The sequence below is a fragment of the Anser brachyrhynchus genome, assembly GCF_964034855.1.
Source record: "Anser brachyrhynchus genome assembly, chromosome: 6".
NCBI lineage: Eukaryota > Metazoa > Chordata > Aves > Anseriformes > Anatidae > Anser > Anser brachyrhynchus.
In genome coordinates, this window is record NC_137700.1 from 2,525,628 (window position 1) to 2,551,347 (window position 25,720).

At 47.2% G+C, this 25,720-nt stretch overlaps 1 long non-coding RNA gene across 1 annotated transcript in view; it reads left to right on the forward strand.

Annotated features, from left to right (window-relative positions):
- The first annotated feature begins 364 nt into the window (after nt 1-364).
- LOC308197368 overlaps nt 365-25,720 on the forward strand; it is a 126,142-nt gene continuing 100,786 nt past the window's right edge. The window contains exon 1 of the long non-coding RNA XR_013952876.1: nt 365-1,017. This is a non-coding gene — a long non-coding RNA (uncharacterized lncRNA). The remainder of the gene's footprint in view (nt 1,018-25,720) is intronic.

Consider the following 25,720-nt stretch of genomic DNA (forward strand, 5'->3'; position numbering starts at 1 on the left):
AATAGGACGGTTGATTTGGGTTTCTTGTATGACCGCGGTGGCTGGCACAAGATTTACCAACCCTTGAAGTTAGGCTGTTGCTATAACTAAGTCAAGTTTGCACTCATTGCTTAATGTTAATTACTGCTGAATACCCGTGGGGGCGTGGCTTAGCGAGGCGTCTTGGGCTGCTACTTGGGTGTGCCTGATACCCGCTCCTCAAGGCCTGTATGGGGGTAGGTGGTCGAGGGCGTTTACACTGGGGCGCGGATACTTGCATGTATATATTTAGCAAAAACCAACCGTAAGGTTAGGACTAAGTCTTTTGTCTGCAGGCATGTTTTATGCCATCTTGGCAACTTCAGTGCCATGCTTTGTGTTAAGCTATGTGGACGGGGGTGTGGTTAGCTGATAGTTGAGTGGTGAGTGAGAGTGAAGTATATGAAATTATTGCTTGTGTTTACTATTTTTAGTACTGGAGTTTCTCTAAGTCCTAGGACTAGGAGGAAATGGTGTTTCATAGTGTGTAGGCGTCGGGATAGTCCGAGTATCGTCGGGGTATTCCTGCTAGGCCTAGGAAGTGCTGGGGGAAGAACGTTAGGTTTACTCCTGTAAATATTACCCCGAAGTGGGCTTTTGCTCATGTTTGGTGTAGGGTAAACCCAGTGAGTAGTGGGAATCAGTGAGTAAATCCTGCTAGAATGGCAAAGACGGCGCCTATGGATAGGACGTAGTGGAAGTGGGCAACTACGTAGTACGTGTCGTGCAGGGCGATGTCTAGGGAAGAGTTTGCAAGAACGATTCCTGTTAATCCTCCGATGGTAAATAGGAAGATAAATCCTAGAGCTCATAGTATTGGGGGGGGGTCTCATTTGATTGTTCCTCCGTGCAGGGTGGCTAGTCAGCTAAATACTTTGATTCCGGTAGGGATGGCAATGATTATAGTGGCTGATGTAAAGTAGGCTCGGGTATCAACGTCTATTCCTACTGTAAACATGTGGTGAGCTCAGACGATGAATCCTAGGAAGCCGATGGATAGTATGGCTCAGACTATTCCCATGTAGCCGAAGGGCTCCTTTTTGCCTGAGTAGTATGTGACTACGTGTGAGATGATTCCGAACCCCGGTAGGATCAGAATATAGACTTCTGGGTGTCCGAAGAATCAGAATAGGTGTTGGTACAGGATTGGGTCTCCTCCTCCAGCGGGGTCGAAGAATGTGGTGTTTAGGTTTCGATCAGTTAGTAATATTGTAATACCGGCGGCGAGTACGGGGAGTGATAGAAGGAGTAGGATGGCGGTAATTAGTACGGATCAGACAAATAGTGGGGTTTGGTATTGTGAGAGTGCGGGGGGTTTTATGTTGATGGCTGTGGTGATAAAGTTGATGGCCCCAAGGATGGAGGAGATACCGGCTAAGTGGAGTGAGAAGATAGCCAGGTCTACTGAAGCTCCGGCGTGGGCAAGGTCACCTGCTAGGGGAGGGTAGACAGTTCAGCCTGTGCCGGCGCCAGCTTCTACAGTGGATGAGGCTAGTAGGAGGAGGAATGATGGGGGGAGGAGTCAAAAGCTTATGTTGTTTATTCGCGGGAATGCTATGTCGGGGGCACCGATTATGAGGGGGACTAATCAGTTGCCGAATCCTCCGATCATGATGGGTATGACTATAAAGAAGCTTATTACAAAGGCGTGAGCGGTAACGATTACATTGTAAATTTGGTCGTCGCCTAGGAGAGTTCCTGGTTGTCCTAGTTCTGCGCGGATTAATAGGCTGAGTGCGGTGCCGACTATTCCTGCTCATGCCCCGAAGATGAGGTACAGGGTGCCAATATCCTTATGGTTAGTGGAAAATAGTCATCGGTTGATGAAGGTGACGGGTAAGATGGCTGAGTGTTGAAGCGTTAGGCTGTAGTCCTTTTTACAGAGGTTTAATTCCTCTTCTTATCGGCTCTGTAGTGAAATTCATGTTGAGTTGCAAGCTCATCGATGCGCACTAGGGTGCGTCAGGGTCTTTGTAGGCAGAAGCCAATTGGTTTAGGCATTTAGCTGTTAACTAGAGTTTTGTGGGATCGAAGCCCATCTGTCTAGGGAGGCTTTAGCTTAATTAAAGCGTCTGACTTGCATTCAGAAGATACAGGTTAATATTCTGTAAGTCTTAATGTGCAGAAACTAAGAGGGTTTAACTCTTATTTAAGGCTTTGAAGGCCTTCGGTTTGGGGTGTTATCCTAAGTTTCTAGACAATGGCATGTATTATTGGGGACAGGGGAAGTAAGAGGATTGATAGTGAGGCAAGGACCGCAGTAGGTGTGCTTGGGGCTTTGCTAGTGTATCATTGTTTTATGTGGTTAGAGGAGTTGGGGGGAAGGGTAATTGTTGAGTGGTATGCGAGGCGTAGGTAGAAGAAGAGGCTGAGCAGTGATAGCATGGCAATTGCCATGGCTGCTGGTGTTATTTCCTGTTTAGTTAGTTCTTGGATGATAAGTCACTTTGGTATAAAGCCTGTTAATGGGGGGAGGCCTGCTAGGGATAAAAGTACTAGTATTAGGGTGGCGTTTAGCACTGGGGTTTTTGTTCATGAGGTTGTGATCATGGATAGGTTAAGGGCTTTGATTTTGTTAAGGGCTAGGAATACGGCTGATGTTATGATTGTGTATAGGTAGAAGGTAAGTAAGGCCAATTTGGGGCTGTAAACTAGGATGATGGCGATTCAGCCTAAGTGGGAGATGGACGAGAAGGCTAGGATTTTGCGTGTTTGTGTTTGGTTCAGTCCTATTCAGCCTCCTAGTGCTGTTGAGGCTAGGGCCATGGCGGTGAGTAGAGCTGGGTCGAGGGATTTGGATGTTAGTAGGAGCAGGGTTAGTGGGGGGAATTTTATGAGGGTCGAGAGTAGCAGGGCTGTTATTAGTGGCGATCCTTGTAGTACTTCTGGGAATCAGAAGTGAAATGGCACTAGGCCCAGTTTAATAGCGATTGCTGCTGTCAGTAGTAGACAGGAGGTTGGGTGGTTTATTTGTGTGATGTCTCATTGGCCAGTGACTCAGGCATTGGTTATGCTAGAGAATAGGACCAGGGCGGAAGCAGCTGCTTGGGTTAGGAAGTATTTCGTTGCGGCTTCTACTGCTCGTGGGTGGTGGGATTTGGCAATTAGGGGAATGATGGCTAGTGTGTTGATCTCCAGTCCTGTCCAGGCCAGAACTCAGTGGTTGCTGGAAATTGTGATTGTGGTGCCCAAGATGAGGCTGAAGGTTATGATTGGGGTCGCGTAAGGGTTCATTAGTAGAGGAGGGGGTTAAACCATCATTTTCGGGGTATGGGCCCGATAGCTTGATTAGCTGACTCTACTAGAAAATAATATAAGGGAAGTATGGAGAATTTTGATTTCTCTTGTGTGGGTTCAATTCCTACTTTTCTAAGGTCAACAGGAAATGAGAGGGCTGTTATACCTCTATGTTCACTTTATCATAGTGACCCTTTGTAGTTCAGGCACATTTCCTTATGTAAGGAGGTAGGCCTGCATAGCAGATAGGTATGCTGATGTGTCAGAGGCACAGAGCTAGTGTGAGGGGTAGGAAGTTTTTTCATAGTAGGTGCATTAGTTGGTCATATCGGAATCGTGGGTATGAAGCTCGGACCCATAAGAAACCAGAAGATAGTAGGAGGACTTTTGTGGCTAGGATGACGGGGAATAGTTCTGTGGGTGGCCCTAGGGCGCTTGGGTTTAGGAATATGATGGCTGTAAGTGTATTTATTAGCATAATGTTCGCATATTCAGCTAGGAAGAATAAGGCGAAGGGTCCTGCGGCGTATTCAACGTTAAACCCTGAGACTAGCTCAGATTCACCCTCTGTGAGGTCAAAAGGAGCTCGGTTTGTCTCTGCTAGGGTGGATACGTATCATATTATTGCTAGGGGTCATGAGGAGAAAATGAAGTATAGAGGTTCCTGTGCGACGGCAAAGGAGCTGAGTGTGTAGCTTCCGCTTAGTATGATTATTGATAGCAGGATTATGGCCAGTGTCACTTCGTATGAAATGGTCTGTGCTACTGCCCGTAGGGCTCCGATTAGTGCGTATTTTGAGTTCGAGGCTCAGCCTGATCATAGGACTGAGTAGACGGCTAGGCTTGACATGGCTATTAGGAAGAGAACTCCGAGGTTTAGATCTGCTAGGGGAAATGGGAGTGGTAGTGGTGCTCAAGTGGTGAGGGCTAGGACAAGGGCTAGTATTGGTATCAGAATGAATAGAAGTGGGGAAGAGGTAGAGGGTCGGATGGGCTCTTTGGTAAATAGTTTCAGTCCGTCCGCAAATGGTTGAAGTAGGCCAAAAGGCCCGACAACGTTAGGGCCTTTGCGGGATTGTATGTAGCTTAGGATTTTCCGTTCTACTAGGGTTAGGAAGGCTACGGCAATCAGGATTGGGATGATGTATAGGAGGGATATAATGAGGCAGCTTAGTGTTGTTATTTGAATCATGGGTGAAGCTAGGGAGAGGATTTGAACCTCTGGGGAAAGGGCTTAAGCCTTCTGCACTTGCCGGGCTCTGCCACTCTAGCTGGTCCTTTTCTAGGATTGAAAGTGGTGGGGGAAGGCCCTCTTCACGGTTTAGTTGGTTTCACTGCTTAGAGGGGGGGGGCGTGCTTGTGGTATTGGCCCCACTTTCCCGGTCCTTTCGTACTGGGGAGAGTGTGTCATAGATAGAAACCGACCTGGATTGCTCCGGTCTGAACTCAGATCACGTAGGACTGTTAATCGTTGAACAAACGAACCCTTAATAGCGGCTGCACCATTAGGATGTCCTGATCCAACATCGAGGTCGTAAACCCCCCTGTCGATATGGGCTCTTGAGGGGGATTGCGCTGTTATCCCTGGGGTAGCTTGGTCCATTAATCAATTATATTGGGTCTGGTCACTGTTAGCACTTTGAGGGGTAGCTCTAGGTAAAGAGGTATGGTCTTGTTTTTGGAGGATTTGTTCTCCTCCAAGGTCGCCCCAACCGAAAAATATCGACCAGGCTCTGCGATGGTAGTGGCCCCAGTGGGGTTGATTGAGGATTCGCGGTGGTCGTTGATTTTTAAGTTCCACAGGGTCTTCTCGTCTTATGTTCACATCCCCGCTTTTGCACGGGGAGATCAATTTCACTGATTATCTGTGAGAGACAGTTAAGACCTCGTTTAGCCATTCATACAAGTCTCGATTTATGGGACAATTGATTGCGCTACCTTTGCACGGTTAGGATACCGCGGCCGTTAAACCTAAGTCACCGGGCAGGCATCACCTTCAATACTTGTTTAATTTGCTGAAGGCTATGTTTTTGGTAAACAGTCGGGCCTTATTAATTTGCCGAGTTCCTTTCACAGATTTTAATCGCTCTTATAGGCGCTCCTGAGTCGGGTTAACAGGGTTAGTTAATACGTGGTCTTGTAGGGGTTTTTGTATCTGTCTAGGTCTGTTAATAATGTTTCTATGTAAGCTTGCGCCGTTAGAGGGGTGTGGCCCTGAGTTACTTATTTTAGCATTAATTCTCCTATATTCATAGGTTGACCTGTTTGTGATAAGGGAATCATCTTATTTTGGTATTTTTAGGTGGTGGAGCTTTGACGCACTCTTTTTTGATGGCTGCTTTAGGGCCCACGGTAGGATCAGTAGTAAGAATTATCCGCTAGTCGAGGTTGTGTCCTTTTTTAATGGAGCTGTCCCTCCATTAAATAGCTCTTAATCATCTCATTAGGGTTCAGGATGTCCGGTAGGGAGGATTAAGGGGGAACTTAGATTCGTTTCACAGGTAACCAGCTATCACCCAGCTCGGTTGGCTTTTCACCTCTACTGACAAGTCATCCCACTCTTTTGCAACAGAGACGGGTTCGCTCTCTTTAACTGCTTGAAAGTAGCTCGCTTGGGTTTCGGGGGGGCAAACTTTAGTTCACTTTGCTTGGTTGTTCTCGCTAAACCATGATGCAAAAGGTACAAGGGTTGATCTTTGCTGTCTGTCGCTTTGATTGTTTCACTGCTATTTCATCTTTCCCTTACGGTACTGGGGTCTCTATCGCGTCTAAGTGTCTTTTCTATCGCCTATACTAAGACTGTAAAATGCTTTAGTTTAATTAGTTTAGTAAATTCTTTAGTTTTGGTGTACTATTTGTGTGGTTGAGCTAGAGGGGGGGCTTCAAGACGATCCGGTCTAGTAGATATCTTTCAGGTGTAAGCTGAGTGCTTTGGTGTTATAGCTACGTCTTGATATTCTAAGTACACCTTCCGGTACACTTACCTTGTTACGACTTACCTCATCTTCAGCGTATTTATGGTATTAGTTATGTGGGATGTGGCTTTTGAGGAGGGTGACGGGCGGTATGTACGTGCCCCAGGGCTGGCTTAAAGTAGGCTCTATTGTCCCACTTTACTGCTAAATCCGCCTTCCAGAAGTGGTTTCACGCTTCTTTCCGTGTGCCCTATGAATAGGGAATGTAGCCCATTTCTTCCACTGCATAGGCTATACCTTGACCTGTCTTATTAGCGGGGTGCTATTGTGTCCACTGTTGTGCTCTCATTCGAGGTGGGCTGGCGACGGCGGTATGTAGGCTGTGTTGGCAAGGGGTGGTTGGGTTAATCGGGGATTATCGATTGTAGAACAGGCTCCTCTAGGTGGGTTTGGGGCACCGCCAAGTCCTTAGAGTTTTAAGCGTTTGTGCTCGTAGTTCTCTGGCGGATACTTCGGTAAAGTAAGTATCAAGATTTAGGGCCAGGCATAGTGGGGTATCTAATCCCAGTTTGGGCCCTGGCTTTCGTGGGTTTAAATCAGTCGTTAGTTCCTAAGATCATCTTAATGGTGTGTTTAGGTGCATCTTGGGCTTATGACAGCTCAGTTGCATTTTGATCTTAGTTAGCTAGGATAGGCATTTTACCACTCTTTACGCCGTGTCAATAGGACGGTTGATTTGGGTTTCTTGTATGACCGCGGTGGCTGGCACAAGATTTACCAACCCTTGAAGTTAGGCTGTTGCTATAACTAAGTCAAGTTTGCACTCATTGCTTAATGTTAATTACTGCTGAATACCCGTGGGGGCGTGGCTTAGCGAGGCGTCTTGGGCTACTACTTGGGTGTGCCTGATACCCGCTCCTCAAGGCCTGTATGGGGGTAGGTGGTCGAGGGCGTTTACACTGGCGCGCGGATACTTGCATGTATATATTTAGCAAAAACCAACCGTAAGGTTAGGACTAAGTCTTTTGTTCGCAGGCATGTTTTATGCCATCTTGGCAACTTCAGTGCCATGCTTTGTGTTAAGCTATGTGGACGGGGGTGTGGTTAGCTGATAGTTGAGTGGTGAGTGAGAGTGAAGTATATGAAATTATTGCTTGTGTTTACTATTTTTAGTACTGGAGTTTCTCTAAGTCCTAGGACTAGGAGGAAATGGTGTTTCATAGTGTGTAGGCATCGGGATAGTCCGAGTATCGTCGGGGTATTCCTGCTAGGCCTAGGAAGTGCTGGGGGAAGAACGTTAGGTTTACTCCTGTAAATATTACCCCGAAGTGGGCTTTTGCTCATGTTTGGTGTAGGGTAAACCCAGTGAGTAGTGGGAATCAGTGAGTAAATCCTGCTAGAATGGCAAAGACGGCGCCTATGGATAGGACGTAGTGGAAGTGGACACTATTTGTCTGATCCGTACTAATTACCGCCATCCTACTCCTTCTATCACTCCCCGTACTCGCCGCCGGTATTACAATATTACTAACTGATCGAAACCTAAACACCACATTCTTCGACCCCGCTGGAGGAGGAGACCCAATCCTGTACCAACACCTATTCTGATTCTTCGGACACCCAGAAGTCTATATTCTGATCCTACCGGGGTTCGGAATCATCTCACACGTAGTCACGTACTACTCAGGCAAAAAGGAGCCCTTCGGCTACATGGGAATAGTCTGAGCCATACTATCCATCGGCTTCCTAGGATTCATCGTCTGAGCTCACCACATGTTTACAGTAGGAATAGACGTTGATACCCGAGCCTACTTTACATCAGCCACTATAATCATTGCCATCCCTACCGGAATCAAAGTATTTAGCTGACTAGCCACCCTGCACGGAGGAACAATCAAATGAGACCCCCCCAATACTATGAGCTCTAGGATTTATCTTCCTATTTACCATCGGAGGATTAACAGGAATCGTTCTTGCAAACTCTTCCCTAGACATCGCCCTGCACGACACGTACTACGTAGTTGCCCACTTCCACTACGTCCTATCCATAGGCGCCGTCTTTGCCATTCTAGCAGGATTTACTCACTGATTCCCACTACTCACTGGGTTTACCCTACACCAAACATGAGCAAAAGCCCACTTCGGGGTAATATTTACAGGAGTAAACCTAACGTTCTTCCCCCAGCACTTCCTAGGCCTAGCAGGAATACCCCGACGATACTCGGACTATCCCGACGCCTACACACTATGAAACACCATTTCCTCCATCGGCTCCCTAATCTCAATAGTAGCCGTAATCATACTAATATTCATCATCTGAGAAGCCTTTTCGGCCAAACGAAAAGTCCTACAACCAGAACTAACTACCACAAACGTTGAATGAATCCACGGCTGCCCTCCCCCATACCATACTTTCGAGGAACCGGCCTTCGTCCAAGTACAAGAAAGGAAGGAATCGAACCCTCACATGCTGGTTTCAAGCCAACTGCATTAACCGCTCATGCTTCTTTCTTATGAGACGTTAGTAAACCAATTACATAGCCTTGTCAAGACTAAATCACAGGTAAAAATCCTGTACATCTCATGTGGCCAACCACTCCCAACTAGGATTCCAAGACGCCTCATCACCCATCATAGAAGAACTCGTTGAATTCCACGACCACGCCCTAATCGTTGCCCTAGCTATCTGCAGCCTAGTTCTCTACCTTTTAGCCCACATACTAACAGAAAAACTCTCGTCCAATGCTGTAGACGCCCAAGAAGTAGAGCTGATCTGGACAATCCTACCTGCTATCGTCCTGGTACTCCTCGCCCTCCCATCCCTACAAATCCTCTACATAATGGACAAAATCGACGAACCAGACCTCACCCTAAAAGCCATCGGCCACCAATGATACTGAAGCTACGAATACACAGACTTCAAAGACCTATCATTCGACTCCTACATAGTGCCCACCCCAGACTTACCCAACGGCCACTTCCGACTGCTAGAAGTTGACCACCGCGTAGTTATCCCAATAGAATCCCCCATCCGCGTGATCATTACTGCAGGAGACGTACTCCACTCCTGAGCAGTCCCAACGCTCGGAGTTAAAACAGACGCAATCCCAGGCCGACTAAACCAAACTTCATTCATTACCACCCGGCCTGGGATTTTTTACGGACAATGCTCAGAAATTTGCGGGGCTAATCACAGCTACATACCCATTGTAGTAGAATCAACCCCACTCCCACATTTCGAGGCCTGATCGTCCCTTCTATCATCATCCTAATCATTAAGAAGCTATGCAACAGCACTAGCCTTTTAAGCTAGCCAAAGAGGGACTTCCCCCTCCTTAATGATATGCCACAGCTTAACCCCGCACCATGATTTTCAATCATAATTATAACCTGATTAACCCTAGCACTCCTCATCCAACCAAAACTACTAGCCTTCACCACAACCAACCCCCCATCAAATAAGACCTCCCTCACTACCAAACCCACACCATGATCCTGACCATGAACCTAAGCTTCTTTGACCAATTTTCCAGCCCCAATCTATTTGGCATCCCCTTAATCCTACTATCCCTACTCTTCCCAGCCCTACTATTCCCGTCCCCAAACAACCGATGAATCAACAACCGCCTTTCTACTATCCAAACATGACTCCTTCACCTAATCACAAAACAACTAATAGTCCCACTCAACAAAAATGGCCACAAATGAGCCATAATATTTACATCCCTAATAATCATACTTCTTACAATCAACCTTCTAGGCCTCCTTCCATATACATTCACCCCAACCACCCAACTATCTATGAACATAGCCCTAGCCTTCCCACTATGGCTCGCCACACTACTAACAGGCCTACGAAACCAACCATCAGCCTCTTTAGCCCACCTATTACCCGAAGGTACCCCTACACCCCTAATCCCCGCACTAATCCTGATCGAAACAACCAGCCTACTAATCCGCCCCCTAGCCCTCGGAGTCCGCCTTACAGCCAACCTTACAGCAGGACACTTACTCATCCAACTCATCTCTACAGTCTCCATTGCATTAATACCCACCCTTCCTGCAGTATCCATCCTAACAATAATCATCCTACTACTCCTAACCATCCTAGAAGTAGCAGTAGCCATAATCCAGGCCTACGTCTTCGTGCTCCTTCTAAGCCTATACTTACAAGAAAACATCTAATGGCACACCAAGCACACTCATACCACATAGTTGACCCAAGCCCTTGACCAATCTTCGGGGCAGCCGCCGCCCTACTCACAACCTCAGGATTAATCATGTGATTCCACTACAACTCATCCATACTACTAACCCTAGGCCTCATCTCAATACTCCTAGTAATACTCCAATGATGACGAGACATTGTACGAGAAAGCACCTTCCAAGGCCATCACACTCCCACAGTCCAAAAAGGCCTACGATACGGCATAATCCTTTTCATCACATCCGAAGCATTCTTCTTCTTAGGGTTCTTCTGAGCGTTCTTCCACTCGAGCCTGGCCCCAACCCCAGAACTAGGAGGCCAATGACCCCCAACAGGAATTAAACCACTCAACCCGATAGAAGTCCCCCTACTAAACACAGCCATCCTACTAGCCTCAGGCGTTACCGTAACGTGAGCCCATCACAGCATCACAGAAGGAAACCGAAAACACGCCATCCACGCCCTAACCCTAACGATCCTCTTGGGATTCTACTTCACAGCCCTACAAGCAATAGAATACCACGAAGCCCCATTCTCAATCGCCGATAGCGTCTACGGATCTACCTTCTTCGTTGCCACTGGATTCCACGGACTCCACGTAATCATCGGATCCTCCTTCCTGACCGTCTGCCTCTTCCGACTGATCAAGTTCCACTTTACATCAGACCACCACTTCGGATTCGAGGCAGCAGCCTGATACTGACACTTCGTAGACGTCATCTGACTATTCCTCTACATAACCATCTACTGATGAGGATCTTGCTCTTCTAGTATATTAATTACAATTGACTTCCAATCTCTAGAATCTGGTATAAACCCAGAGGAGAGCAATGAACGCACTCATGTTCATATTCGCCCTATCATCAATCCTAAGCGCCGCCCTAACCGCATTAAACTTCTGACTCGCCCAAATAAACCCCGACTCAGAGAAACTCTCACCGTACGAATGTGGATTCGACCCACTTGGATCTGCTCGATTACCATTCTCAGTCCGATTCTTCCTCAGTAGCCATCCTGTTCCTCCTATTCGACCTAGAAATCGCCCTCCTACTCCCCCTGCCATGAGCCGTCCAACTCCAATCCCCCCTAATGACCCTCACCTGAACTGTAGTGATCCTCCTTCTCCTAACACTCGGACTGGCCTACGAGTGAATTCAAGGGGGCCTAGAATGAGCAGAATAACAGAAAGTTAGTCTAACCAAAAAGATAGCTGGTTTCGACCCAGCAGATTACAGCCAACCCTGTAACTTTCTTATGTCGCCCCTACATTTAAGCTTCTACTCAGCCTTCATTTTCAGCGGACTAGGACTAGCCTTCCACCGAACCCACCTAGTATCCGCCCTACTATGCCTTGAAAGCATAATATTATCGATATTCGTAGGCCTATCAATATGATCCATCGAAAACCAAGTCTCCTCATTCACCATGGTACCAATTCTCATGCTAACCTTCTCAGCGTGTGAGGCGGGCACAGGCCTGGCCATCCTAGTAGCCTCCACCCGCACACATGGCTCCGACCATCTACACAACCTAAACCTCCTGCAATGCTAAAAATCATCCTACCCACAATCATACTTCTTCCAACAGCCCTGCTGTCTCCACCAAAATTTCTATGGACTAACACCACCTTATACAGCCTCCTAATCGCTGCCCTAAGCCTACAGTGATTAATCCCAACCTACTACCCCTACAAATTTTTATCCAACTGAACAGGAATTGACCAAATCTCATCCCCCCTCCTAGTACTATCCTGCTGACTACTCCCACTCATAATCATAGCAAGCCAAAACCACCTGCAACAAGAACCCCTACAACGCAAACGAATCTTTATCTCAACCTTAGTCGCAGTCCAGCCATTCATCCTACTAGCCTTTTCCACCACAGAACTAGCACTATTTTACATCTCATTTGAAGCAACCCTCATTCCCACCCTAATCTTAATCACCCGATGGGGGAACCAACCAGAACGCCTAAGCGCTGGCATCTACCTGCTATTCTACACGCCAGTAAGCTCTCTACCCCTGCTAATCACAATCATACACCTATACGTGAAAATTGGCACCCTGCACCTGCCAACCCTACAACTAACCCACCCAACCCTATCCACCTCATGGACAGGAATACTATCAGGTCTAGCACTGCTCATAGCATTCATAGTAAAAGCCCCACTATACGGCCTACACCTCTGACTGCCAAAAGCCCACGTAGAAGCACCCATCGCAGGCTCAATACTCCTCGCCGCCCTACTACTAAAGCTAGGAGGATACGGAATTATACGAGTCACTCTATTTATGGGCCCACTGTCCAACCTCCTGCACTACCCCTTCCTAACCCTGGCCCTATGAGGCGCCCTAATGACTAGCTCAATCTGCCTACGACAGACAGACCTAAAATCACTAATCGCTTATTCATCCGTTAGCCACATAGGCCTAGTTATCGCCGCAGGAATAATCCAAACCCACTGATCATTCTCAGGGGCAATGATCCTAATAATTTCCCATGGACTAACTTCCTCCATACTATTCTGCCTAGCCAACACAAACTATGAACGTACGCACAGCCGAATTCTACTACTCACACGAGGCCTACAACCTCTCCTACCACTCATAGCTACCTGATGATTGCTGGCCAATCTAACAAACATAGCCTTACCCCCAACAACAAACCTCATAGCAGAGCTAACCATTATAATCACCTTATTCAACTGATCTGCCTTCACGATCATCCTAACAGGAATCGCAACCCTACTAACCGCCTCCTACACCTTATTCATACTACTAATGACCCAACGAGGCTCAATCCCCTCCCACATCACATCTATGCAAAACTCAACCACGCGAGAACACCTGCTCATAACACTCCACATTATCCCAATATTCCTCCTAATCCTCAAACCCGAACTGATCTCCGGAATCCCCTCATGCAAGTATAGTTTAAACCAAACATTAGACTGTGATTCTAAGAATAGAAGTTCAAACCTTCTTACCTGCCGAGGGGAGGGTTTAACCAACAAGAGCTGCTAACTCTTACATCTGAGCCTAAAACCTCAGCCCCCTTACTTTTAAAGGATAACAGCAATCCACTGGTCTTAGGAACCACCCATCTTGGTGCAAATCCAAGTAAAAGGAGTGAACCCCACACTACTAATCAACTCCCTCACACTACTCACGCTGACAATCCTCCTAACCCCAATCATCCTGCCATTTCTATTTAAAAACTTTAAAAACACCCCACAAGCCACCACCCGCGCTGTTAAAACCGCATTCCTAATTAGCCTAGCCCCTACAACCGCATTCATCTACTCGGGAGTAGAATCTGTCACCTGCCACTGGGAGTGAAAATTCATTATAAACTTTAAAATCCCCCTGAGCCTAAAAATAGACCAATACTCAATAACATTTCTTCCAATCGCCCTATTTGTAACATGATCAATCCTACAATTCGCCATATGATACATGGCCTCAGAGCCATACGTAACAAAATTTTTCACCTACCTACTGACATTCCTAGTCGCCATACTCCTCCTAACAACCGCAAACAACATATTCCTCCTATTCGTAGGCTGGGAAGGAGTACGAATCATGTCCTTCCTTCTCATCGGCTGATGACAAGGCCGAGCAGATGCCAACACCGCCGCCCTACGAGCCGTAATCTACAACCGAATCGGAGACATCGGACTGATCCTGAGCATAGCATGACTAGCTTCAACATTCAACACCTGAGAGATCCAACAAGCCGTACACCCCCACCAAACCCCAATCCTCCCCCTCATAGGATTAATCCTCGCAGCCGCAGGAAAATCCGCCCAATTTGGACTCCACCCATGACTGCCCGCAGCAATAGAAGGCCCCACCCCAGTATCAGCCCTACTGCACTCCAGTACCATAGTAGTAGCCGGAATCTTCCTGCTCATCCGCATGCACCCCCTGCTAGCCACCAACCAGACAGCCCTAACTGCCTGCCTATGCCTAGGTGCTCTATCAACCCTATTCGCTGCCACATGCGCCCTAACCCAAAATGACATCAAAAAAATCATTGCTTTCTCAACATCCAGCCAACTAGGACTAATAATAGTCACTATCGGACTAAACCTCCCACAACTAGCCTTCCTACACATCTCAACCCATGCCTTCTTTAAAGCCATACTATTCCTATGCTCAGGGTCTATCATCCACAACCTAAACGGAGAACAAGATATCCGAAAGATAGGAGGCCTACAGAAAATACTCCCAGTCACTACTTCCTGCCTAACCATCGGAAACCTGGCGCTGATAGGAACCCCATTCCTAGCCGGATTCTACTCAAAAGACCTCATCATCGAAAGCTTAAACACATCATACCTAAATACTTGAGCCCTACTCCTAACCCTTATAGCCACAGCATTCACCGCAACCTACAGCATCCGCATAACCATCCTAGTCCAAGCTGGACAAACCCGAATCCCCCCAATAGTATCAATAAACGAAAACAACCCACTAATCACCGCCCCCCTAACCCGACTCGCCCTAGGCAGCATTACAGCAGGAATAATCATTACCTCTTTCATCACACCAACCAAAACCCCCCCAATAACCATACCCCTTATCACCAAAACCGCTGCCATCCTCATAACAATCCTAGGAATCATCCTAGGCCCCTCATGTACAGGGCCACACCCCTCTAACGGCGCAAGCTTACATAGAAACATTATTAACAGACCTAGACAGATACAAAAACCCCTACAAGACCACGTATTAACTAACCCTGTTAACCCGACTCAGGAGCGCCTATAAGAGCGATTAAAATCTGTGAAAGGAACTCGGCAAATTAATAAGGCCCGACTGTTTACCAAAAACATAGCCTTCAGCAAATTAAACAAGTATTGAAGGTGATGCCTGCCCGGTGACTTAGGTTTAACGGCCGCGGTATCCTAACCGTGCAAAGGTAGCGCAATCAATTGTCCCATAAATCGAGACTTGTATGAATGGCTAAACGAGGTCTTAACTGTCTCTCACAGATAATCAGTGAAATTGATCTCCCCGTGCAAAAGCGGGGATGTGAACATAAGACGAGAAGACCCTGTGGAACTTAAAAATCAACGACCACCGCGAATCCTCAATCAACCCCACTGGGGCCACTACCATCGCAGAGCCTGGTCGATATTTTTCGGTTGGGGCGACCTTGGAGGAGAACAAATCCTCCAAAAACAAGACCATACCTCTTTACCTAGAGCTACCCCTCAAAGTGCTAACAGTGACCAGACCCAATATAATTGATTAATGGACCAAGCTACCCCAGGGATAACAGCGCAATCCCCCTCAAGAGCCCATATCGACAGGGGGGTTTACGACCTCGATGTTGGATCAGGACATCCTAATGGTGCAGCCGCTATTAAGGGTTCGTTTGTTCAACGATTAACAGTCCTACGTGATCTGAGTTCAGACCGGAGCAATCCAGGTCGGTTTCTATCTATGACACACTCTCCCCAGTACGAAAGGACCGGGAAAGTGGGGCCAATACCACAAGCACGCCCCCCCCCTCTAAGCAGTGAAACCAACTAAACCGTGAAGAGGGCCTTCCCCCACCACTTTCAATCCTAGAAAAGGACCAGCTAGAGTGGCAGAGCCCGGCAAGTGCAGAAGGCTTAAGCCCTTTCCCCAGAGGTTCAAATCCTCTCCCTAGCTTCACCCATGATTCAAATAACAACACTAAGCTGCCTCGTTATATCCCTCCTATACATCATCCCAATCCTGATTGCAGTAGCCTTCCTAACCCTAGTAGAACGGAAAATCCTAAGCTACATACAATCCCGCAAAGGCCCTAACGTTGTCGGGCCTTTTGGCCTACTTCAACCATTTGCGGACGGACTGAAACTATTTACCAAAGAGCCCATCCGACCCTCTACCTCTTCCCCACTTCTATTCATTCTGATACCAATACTAGCCCTTGTCCTAGCCCTCACCACTTGAGCACCACTACCACTCCCATTTCCCCTAGCAGATCTAAACCTCGGAGTTCTCTTCCTAATAGCCATGTCAAGCCTAGCCGTCTACTCAGTCCTATGATCAGGCTGAGCCTCGAACTCAAAATACGCACTAATCGGAGCCCTACGGGCAGTAGCACAGACCATTTCATACGAAGTGACACTGGCCATAATCCTGCTATCAATAATCATACTAAGCGGAAGCTACACACTCAGCTCCTTTGCCATCGCACAGGAGCCTCTATACTTCATTTTCTCCTCATGACCCCTAGCAATAATATGATACGTATCCACCCTAGCAGAGACAAACCGAGCTCCTTTTGACCTCACAGAGGGTGAATCTGAGCTAGTCTCAGGGTTTAACGTTGAATACGCCGCAGGACCCTTCGCCTTATTCTTCCTAGCTGAATATGCGAACATTATGCTAATAAATACACTTACAGCCATCATATTCCTAAACCCAAGCGCCCTAGGGCCACCCACAGAACTATTCCCCGTCATCCTAGCCACAAAAGTCCTCCTACTATCTTCTGGTTTCTTATGGGTCCGAGCTTCATACCCACGATTCCGATATGACCAACTAATGCACCTACTATGAAAAAACTTCCTACCCCTCACACTAGCTCTGTGCCTCTGACACATCAGCATACCTATCTGCTATGCAGGCCTACCTCCTTACATAAGGAAATGTGCCTGAACTACAAAGGGTCACTATGATAAAGTGAACATAGAGGTATAACAGCCCTCTCATTTCCTGTTGACCTTAGAAAAGTAGGAATTGAACCCACACAAGAGAAATCAAAATTCTCCATACTTCCCTTATATTATTTTCTAGTAGAGTCAGCTAATCAAGCTATCGGGCCCATACCCCGAAAATGATGGTTTAACCCCCTCCTCTACTAATGAACCCTTACGCGACCCCAATCATAACCTTCAGCCTCATCTTGGGCACCACAATCACAATTTCCAGCAACCACTGAGTTCTGGCCTGGACAGGACTGGAGATCAACGCACTGGCCATCATTCCCCTAATTGCCAAATCCCACCACCCACGAGCAGTAGAAGCCGCAACGAAATACTTCCTAACCCAAGCAGCTGCTTCCGCCCTGGTCCTATTCTCTAGCATAACCAATGCCTGAGTCACCGGCCAATGAGACATCACACAAATAAACCACCCAACCTCCTGTCTACTACTGACAGCAGCAATCGCTATTAAACTGGGCCTAGTGCCATTTCACTTCTGATTCCCAGAAGTACTACAAGGATCGCCACTAATAACAGCCCTGCTACTCTCGACCCTCATAAAATTCCCCCCACTAACCCTGCTCCTACTAACATCCAAATCCCTCGACCCAGCTCTACTCACCGCCATGGCCCTAGCCTCAACAGCACTAGGAGGCTGAATAGGACTGAACCAAACACAAACACGCAAAATCCTAGCCTTCTCGTCCATCTCCCACTTAGGCTGAATCGCCATCATCCTAGTTTACAGCCCCAAATTGGCCTTACTTACCTTCTACCTATACACAATCATAACATCAGCCGTATTCCTAGCCCTTAACAAAATCAAAGCCCTTAACCTATCCATGATCACAACCTCATGAACAAAAACCCCAGTGCTAAACGCCACCCTAATACTAGTACTTTTATCCCTAGCAGGCCTCCCCCCATTAACAGGCTTTATACCAAAGTGACTTATCATCCAAGAACTAACTAAACAGGAAATAACACCAGCAGCCATGGCAATTGCCATGCTATCACTGCTCAGCCTCTTCTTCTACCTACGCCTCGCATACCACTCAACAATTACCCTTCCCCCCAACTCCTCTAACCACATAAAACAATGATACACTAGCAAAGCCCCAAGCACACCTACTGCGGTCCTTGCCTCACTATCAATCCTCTTACTTCCCCTGTCCCCAATAATACATGCCATTGTCTAGAAACTTAGGATAACACCCCAAACCGAAGGCCTTCAAAGCCTTAAATAAGAGTTAAACCCTCTTAGTTTCTGCACATTAAGACTTACAGAATATTAACCTGTATCTTCTGAATGCAAGTCAGACGCTTTAATTAAGCTAAAGCCTCCCTAGACAGATGGGCTTCGATCCCACAAAACTCTAGTTAACAGCTAAATGCCTAAACCAATTGGCTTCTGCCTACAAAGACCCTGACGCACCCTAGTGCGCATCGATGAGCTTGCAACTCAACATGAATTTCACTACAGAGCCGATAAGAAGAGGAATTAAACCTCTGTAAAAAGGACTACAGCCTAACGCTTCAACACTCAGCCATCTTACCCGTCACCTTCATCAACCGATGACTATTTTCCACTAACCATAAGGATATTGGCACCCTGTACCTCATCTTCGGGGCATGAGCAGGAATAGTCGGCACCGCACTCAGCCTATTAATCCGCGCAGAACTAGGACAACCAGGAACTCTCCTAGGCGACGACCAAATTTACAATGTAATCGTTACCGCTCACGCCTTTGTAATAAGCTTCTTTATAGTCATACCCATCATGATCGGAGGATTCGGCAACTGATTAGTCCCCCTCATAATCGGTGCCCCCGACATAGCATTCCCGCGAATAAACAACATAAGCTTTTGACTCCTCCCCCCATCATTCCTCCTCCTACTAGCCTCATCCACTGTAGAAGCTGGCGCCGGCACAGGCTGAACTGTCTACCCTCCCCTAGCAGGTAACCTTGCCCACGCCGGAGCTTCAGTAGACCTGGCTATCTTCTCACTCCACTTAGCCGGTATCTCCTCCATCCTTGGGGCCATCAACTTTATCACCACAGCCATCAACATAAAACCCCCCGCACTCTCACAATACCAAACCCCACTATTTGTCTGATCCGTACTAATTACCGCCATCCTACTCCTTCTATCACTCCCCGTACTCGCCGCCGGTATTACAATATTACTAACTGATCGAAACCTAAACACCACATTCTTCGACCCCGCTGGAGGAGGAGACCCAATCCTGTACCAACACCTATTCTGATTCTTCGGACACCCAGAAGTCTATATTCTGATCCTACCGGGGTTCGGAATCATCTCACACGTAGTCACGTACTACTCAGGCAAAAAGGAGCCCTTCGGCTACATGGGAATAGTCTGAGCCATACTATCCATCGGCTTCCTAGGATTCATCGTCTGAGCTCACCACATGTTTACAGTAGGAATAGACGTTGATACCCGAGCCTACTTTACATCAGCCACTATAATCATTGCCATCCCTACCGGAATCAAAGTATTTAGCTGACTAGCCACCCTGCACGGAGGAACAATCAAATGAGACCCCCCCAATACTATGAGCTCTAGGATTTATCTTCCTATTTACCATCGGAGGATTAACAGGAATCGTTCTTGCAAACTCTTCCCTAGACATCGCCCTGCACGACACGTACTACGTAGTTGCCCACTTCCACTACGTCCTATCCATAGGCGCCGTCTTTGCCATTCTAGCAGGATTTACTCACTGATTCCCACTACTCACTGGGTTTACCCTACACCAAACATGAGCAAAAGCCCACTTCGGGGTAATATTTACAGGAGTAAACCTAACGTTCTTCCCCCAGCACTTCCTAGGCCTAGCAGGAATACCCCGACGATACTCGGACTATCCCGACGCCTACACACTATGAAACACCATTTCCTCCATCGGCTCCCTAATCTCAATAGTAGCCGTAATCATACTAATATTCATCATCTGAGAAGCCTTTTCGGCCAAACGAAAAGTCCTACAACCAGAACTAACTACCACAAACGTTGAATGAATCCACGGCTGCCCTCCCCCATACCATACTTTCGAGGAACCGGCCTTCGTCCAAGTACAAGAAAGGAAGGAATCGAACCCTCACATGCTGGTTTCAAGCCAACTGCATTAACCGCTCATGCTTCTTTCTTATGAGACGTTAGTAAACCAATTACATAGCCTTGTCAAGACTAAATCACAGGTAAAAATCCTGTACATCTCATGTGGCCAACCACTCCCAACTAGGATTCCAAGACGCCTCATCACCCATCATAGAAGAACTCGTTGAATTCCACGACCACGCCCTAATCGTTGCCCTAGCTATCTGCAGCCTAGTTCTCTACCTTTTAGCCCACATACTAACAGAAAAACTCTCGTCCAATGCTGTAGACGCCCAAGAAGTAGAGCTGATCTGGACAATCCTACCTGCTATCGTCCTGGTACTCCTCGCCCTCCCATCCCTACAAATCCTCTACATAATGGACAAAATCGACGAACCAGACCTCACCCTAAAAGCCATCGGCCACCAATGATACTGAAGCTACGAATACACAGACTTCAAAGACCTATCATTCGACTCCTACATAGTGCCCACCCCAGACTTACCCAACGGCCACTTCCGACTGCTAGAAGTTGACCACCGCGTAGTTATCCCAATAGAATCCCCCATCCGCGTGATCATTACTGCAGGAGACGTACTCCACTCCTGAGCAGTCCCAACGCTCGGAGTTAAAACAGACGCAATCCCAGGCCGACTAAACCAAACTTCATTCATTACCACCCGGCCTGGGATTTTTTACGGACAATGCTCAGAAATTTGCGGGGCTAATCACAGCTACATACCCATTGTAGTAGAATCAACCCCACTCCCACATTTCGAGGCCTGATCGTCCCTTCTATCATCATCCTAATCATTAAGAAGCTATGCAACAGCACTAGCCTTTTAAGCTAGCCAAAGAGGGACTTCCCCCTCCTTAATGATATGCCACAGCTTAACCCCGCACCATGATTTTCAATCATAATTATAACCTGATTAACCCTAGCACTCCTCATCCAACCAAAACTACTAGCCTTCACCACAACCAACCCCCCATCAAATAAGACCTCCCTCACTACCAAACCCACACCATGATCCTGACCATGAACCTAAGCTTCTTTGACCAATTTTCCAGCCCCAATCTATTTGGCATCCCCTTAATCCTACTATCCCTACTCTTCCCAGCCCTACTATTCCCGTCCCCAAACAACCGATGAATCAACAACCGCCTTTCTACTATCCAAACATGACTCCTTCACCTAATCACAAAACAACTAATAGTCCCACTCAACAAAAATGGCCACAAATGAGCCATAATATTTACATCCCTAATAATCATACTTCTTACAATCAACCTTCTAGGCCTCCTTCCATATACATTCACCCCAACCACCCAACTATCTATGAACATAGCCCTAGCCTTCCCACTATGGCTCGCCACACTACTAACAGGCCTACGAAACCAACCATCAGCCTCTTTAGCCCACCTATTACCCGAAGGTACCCCTACACCCCTAATCCCCGCACTAATCCTGATCGAAACAACCAGCCTACTAATCCGCCCCCTAGCCCTCGGAGTCCGCCTTACAGCCAACCTTACAGCAGGACACTTACTCATCCAACTCATCTCTACAGTCTCCATTGCATTAATACCCACCCTTCCTGCAGTATCCATCCTAACAATAATCATCCTACTACTCCTAACCATCCTAGAAGTAGCAGTAGCCATAATCCAGGCCTACGTCTTCGTGCTCCTTCTAAGCCTATACTTACAAGAAAACATCTAATGGCACACCAAGCACACTCATACCACATAGTTGACCCAAGCCCTTGACCAATCTTCGGGGCAGCCGCCGCCCTACTCACAACCTCAGGATTAATCATGTGATTCCACTACAACTCATCCATACTACTAACCCTAGGCCTCATCTCAATACTCCTAGTAATACTCCAATGATGACGAGACATTGTACGAGAAAGCACCTTCCAAGGCCATCACACTCCCACAGTCCAAAAAGGCCTACGATACGGCATAATCCTTTTCATCACATCCGAAGCATTCTTCTTCTTAGGGTTCTTCTGAGCGTTCTTCCACTCGAGCCTGGCCCCAACCCCAGAACTAGGAGGCCAATGACCCCCAACAGGAATTAAACCACTCAACCCGATAGAAGTCCCCCTACTAAACACAGCCATCCTACTAGCCTCAGGCGTTACCGTAACGTGAGCCCATCACAGCATCACAGAAGGAAACCGAAAACACGCCATCCACGCCCTAACCCTAACGATCCTCTTGGGATTCTACTTCACAGCCCTACAAGCAATAGAATACCACGAAGCCCCATTCTCAATCGCCGATAGCGTCTACGGATCTACCTTCTTCGTTGCCACTGGATTCCACGGACTCCACGTAATCATCGGATCCTCCTTCCTGACCGTCTGCCTCTTCCGACTGATCAAGTTCCACTTTACATCAGACCACCACTTCGGATTCGAGGCAGCAGCCTGATACTGACACTTCGTAGACGTCATCTGACTATTCCTCTACATAACCATCTACTGATGAGGATCTTGCTCTTCTAGTATATTAATTACAATTGACTTCCAATCTCTAGAATCTGGTATAAACCCAGAGGAGAGCAATGAACGCACTCATGTTCATATTCGCCCTATCATCAATCCTAAGCGCCGCCCTAACCGCATTAAACTTCTGACTCGCCCAAATAAACCCCGACTCAGAGAAACTCTCACCGTACGAATGTGGATTCGACCCACTTGGATCTGCTCGATTACCATTCTCAGTCCGATTCTTCCTCAGTAGCCATCCTGTTCCTCCTATTCGACCTAGAAATCGCCCTCCTACTCCCCCTGCCATGAGCCGTCCAACTCCAATCCCCCCTAATGACCCTCACCTGAACTGTAGTGATCCTCCTTCTCCTAACACTCGGACTGGCCTACGAGTGAATTCAAGGGGGCCTAGAATGAGCAGAATAACAGAAAGTTAGTCTAACCAAAAAGATAGCTGGTTTCGACCCAGCAGATTACAGCCAACCCTGTAACTTTCTTATGTCGCCCCTACATTTAAGCTTCTACTCAGCCTTCATTTTCAGCGGACTAGGACTAGCCTTCCACCGAACCCACCTAGTATCCGCCCTACTATGCCTTGAAAGCATAATATTATCGATATTCGTAGGCCTATCAATATGATCCATCGAAAACCAAGTCTCCTCATTCACCATGGTACCAATTCTCATGCTAACCTTCTCAGCGTGTGAGGCGGGCACAGGCCTGGCCATCCTAGTAGCCTCCACCCGCACACATGGCTCCGACCATCTACACAACCTAAACCTCCTGCAATGCTAAAAATCATCCTACCCACAATCATACTTCTTCCAACAGCCCTGCTGTCTCCACCAAAATTTCTATGGACTAACACCACCTTATACAGCCTCCTAATCGCTGCCCTAAGCCTACAGTGATTAATCCCAACCTACTACCCCTACAAATTTTTATCCAACTGAACAGGAATTGACCAAATCTCATCCCCCCTCCTAGTACTATCCTGCTGACTACTCCCACTCATAATCATAGCAAGCCAAAACCACCTGCAACAAGAACCCCTACAACGCAAACGAATCTTTATCTCAACCTTAGTCGCAGTCCAGCCATTCATCCTACTAGCCTTTTCCACCACAGAACTAGCACTATTTTACATCTCATTTGAAGCAACCCTCATTCCCACCCTAATCTTAATCACCCGATGGGGGAACCAACCAGAACGCCTAAGCGCTGGCATCTACCTGCTATTCTACACGCCAGTAAGCTCTCTACCCCTGCTAATCACAATCATACACCTATACGTGAAAATTGGCACCCTGCACCTGCCAACCCTACAACTAACCCACCCAACCCTATCCACCTCATGGACAGGAATACTATCAGGTCTAGCACTGCTCATAGCATTCATAGTAAAAGCCCCACTATACGGCCTACACCTCTGACTGCCAAAAGCCCACGTAGAAGCACCCATCGCAGGCTCAATACTCCTCGCCGCCCTACTACTAAAGCTAGGAGGATACGGAATTATACGAGTCACTCTATTTATGGGCCCACTGTCCAACCTCCTGCACTACCCCTTCCTAACCCTGGCCCTATGAGGCGCCCTAATGACTAGCTCAATCTGCCTACGACAGACAGACCTAAAATCACTAATCGCTTATTCATCCGTTAGCCACATAGGCCTAGTTATCGCCGCAGGAATAATCCAAACCCACTGATCATTCTCAGGGGCAATGATCCTAATAATTTCCCATGGACTAACTTCCTCCATACTATTCTGCCTAGCCAACACAAACTATGAACGTACGCACAGCCGAATTCTACTACTCACACGAGGCCTACAACCTCTCCTACCACTCATAGCTACCTGATGATTGCTGGCCAATCTAACAAACATAGCCTTACCCCCAACAACAAACCTCATAGCAGAGCTAACCATTATAATCACCTTATTCAACTGATCTGCCTTCACGATCATCCTAACAGGAATCGCAACCCTACTAACCGCCTCCTACACCTTATTCATACTACTAATGACCCAACGAGGCTCAATCCCCTCCCACATCACATCTATGCAAAACTCAACCACGCGAGAACACCTGCTCATAACACTCCACATTATCCCAATATTCCTCCTAATCCTCAAACCCGAACTGATCTCCGGAATCCCCTCATGCAAGTATAGTTTAAACCAAACATTAGACTGTGATTCTAAGAATAGAAGTTCAAACCTTCTTACCTGCCGAGGGGAGGGTTTAACCAACAAGAGCTGCTAACTCTTACATCTGAGCCTAAAACCTCAGCCCCCTTACTTTTAAAGGATAACAGCAATCCACTGGTCTTAGGAACCACCCATCTTGGTGCAAATCCAAGTAAAAGGAGTGAACCCCACACTACTAATCAACTCCCTCACACTACTCACGCTGACAATCCTCCTAACCCCAATCATCCTGCCATTTCTATTTAAAAACTTTAAAAACACCCCACAAGCCACCACCCGCGCTGTTAAAACCGCATTCCTAATTAGCCTAGCCCCTACAACCGCATTCATCTACTCGGGAGTAGAATCTGTCACCTGCCACTGGGAGTGAAAATTCATTATAAACTTTAAAATCCCCCTGAGCCTAAAAATAGACCAATACTCAATAACATTTCTTCCAATCGCCCTATTTGTAACATGATCAATCCTACAATTCGCCATATGATACATGGCCTCAGAGCCATACGTAACAAAATTTTTCACCTACCTACTGACATTCCTAGTCGCCATACTCCTCCTAACAACCGCAAACAACATATTCCTCCTATTCGTAGGCTGGGAAGGAGTACGAATCATGTCCTTCCTTCTCATCGGCTGATGACAAGGCCGAGCAGATGCCAACACCGCCGCCCTACGAGCCGTAATCTACAACCGAATCGGAGACATCGGACTGATCCTGAGCATAGCATGACTAGCTTCAACATTCAACACCTGAGAGATCCAACAAGCCGTACACCCCCACCAAACCCCAATCCTCCCCCT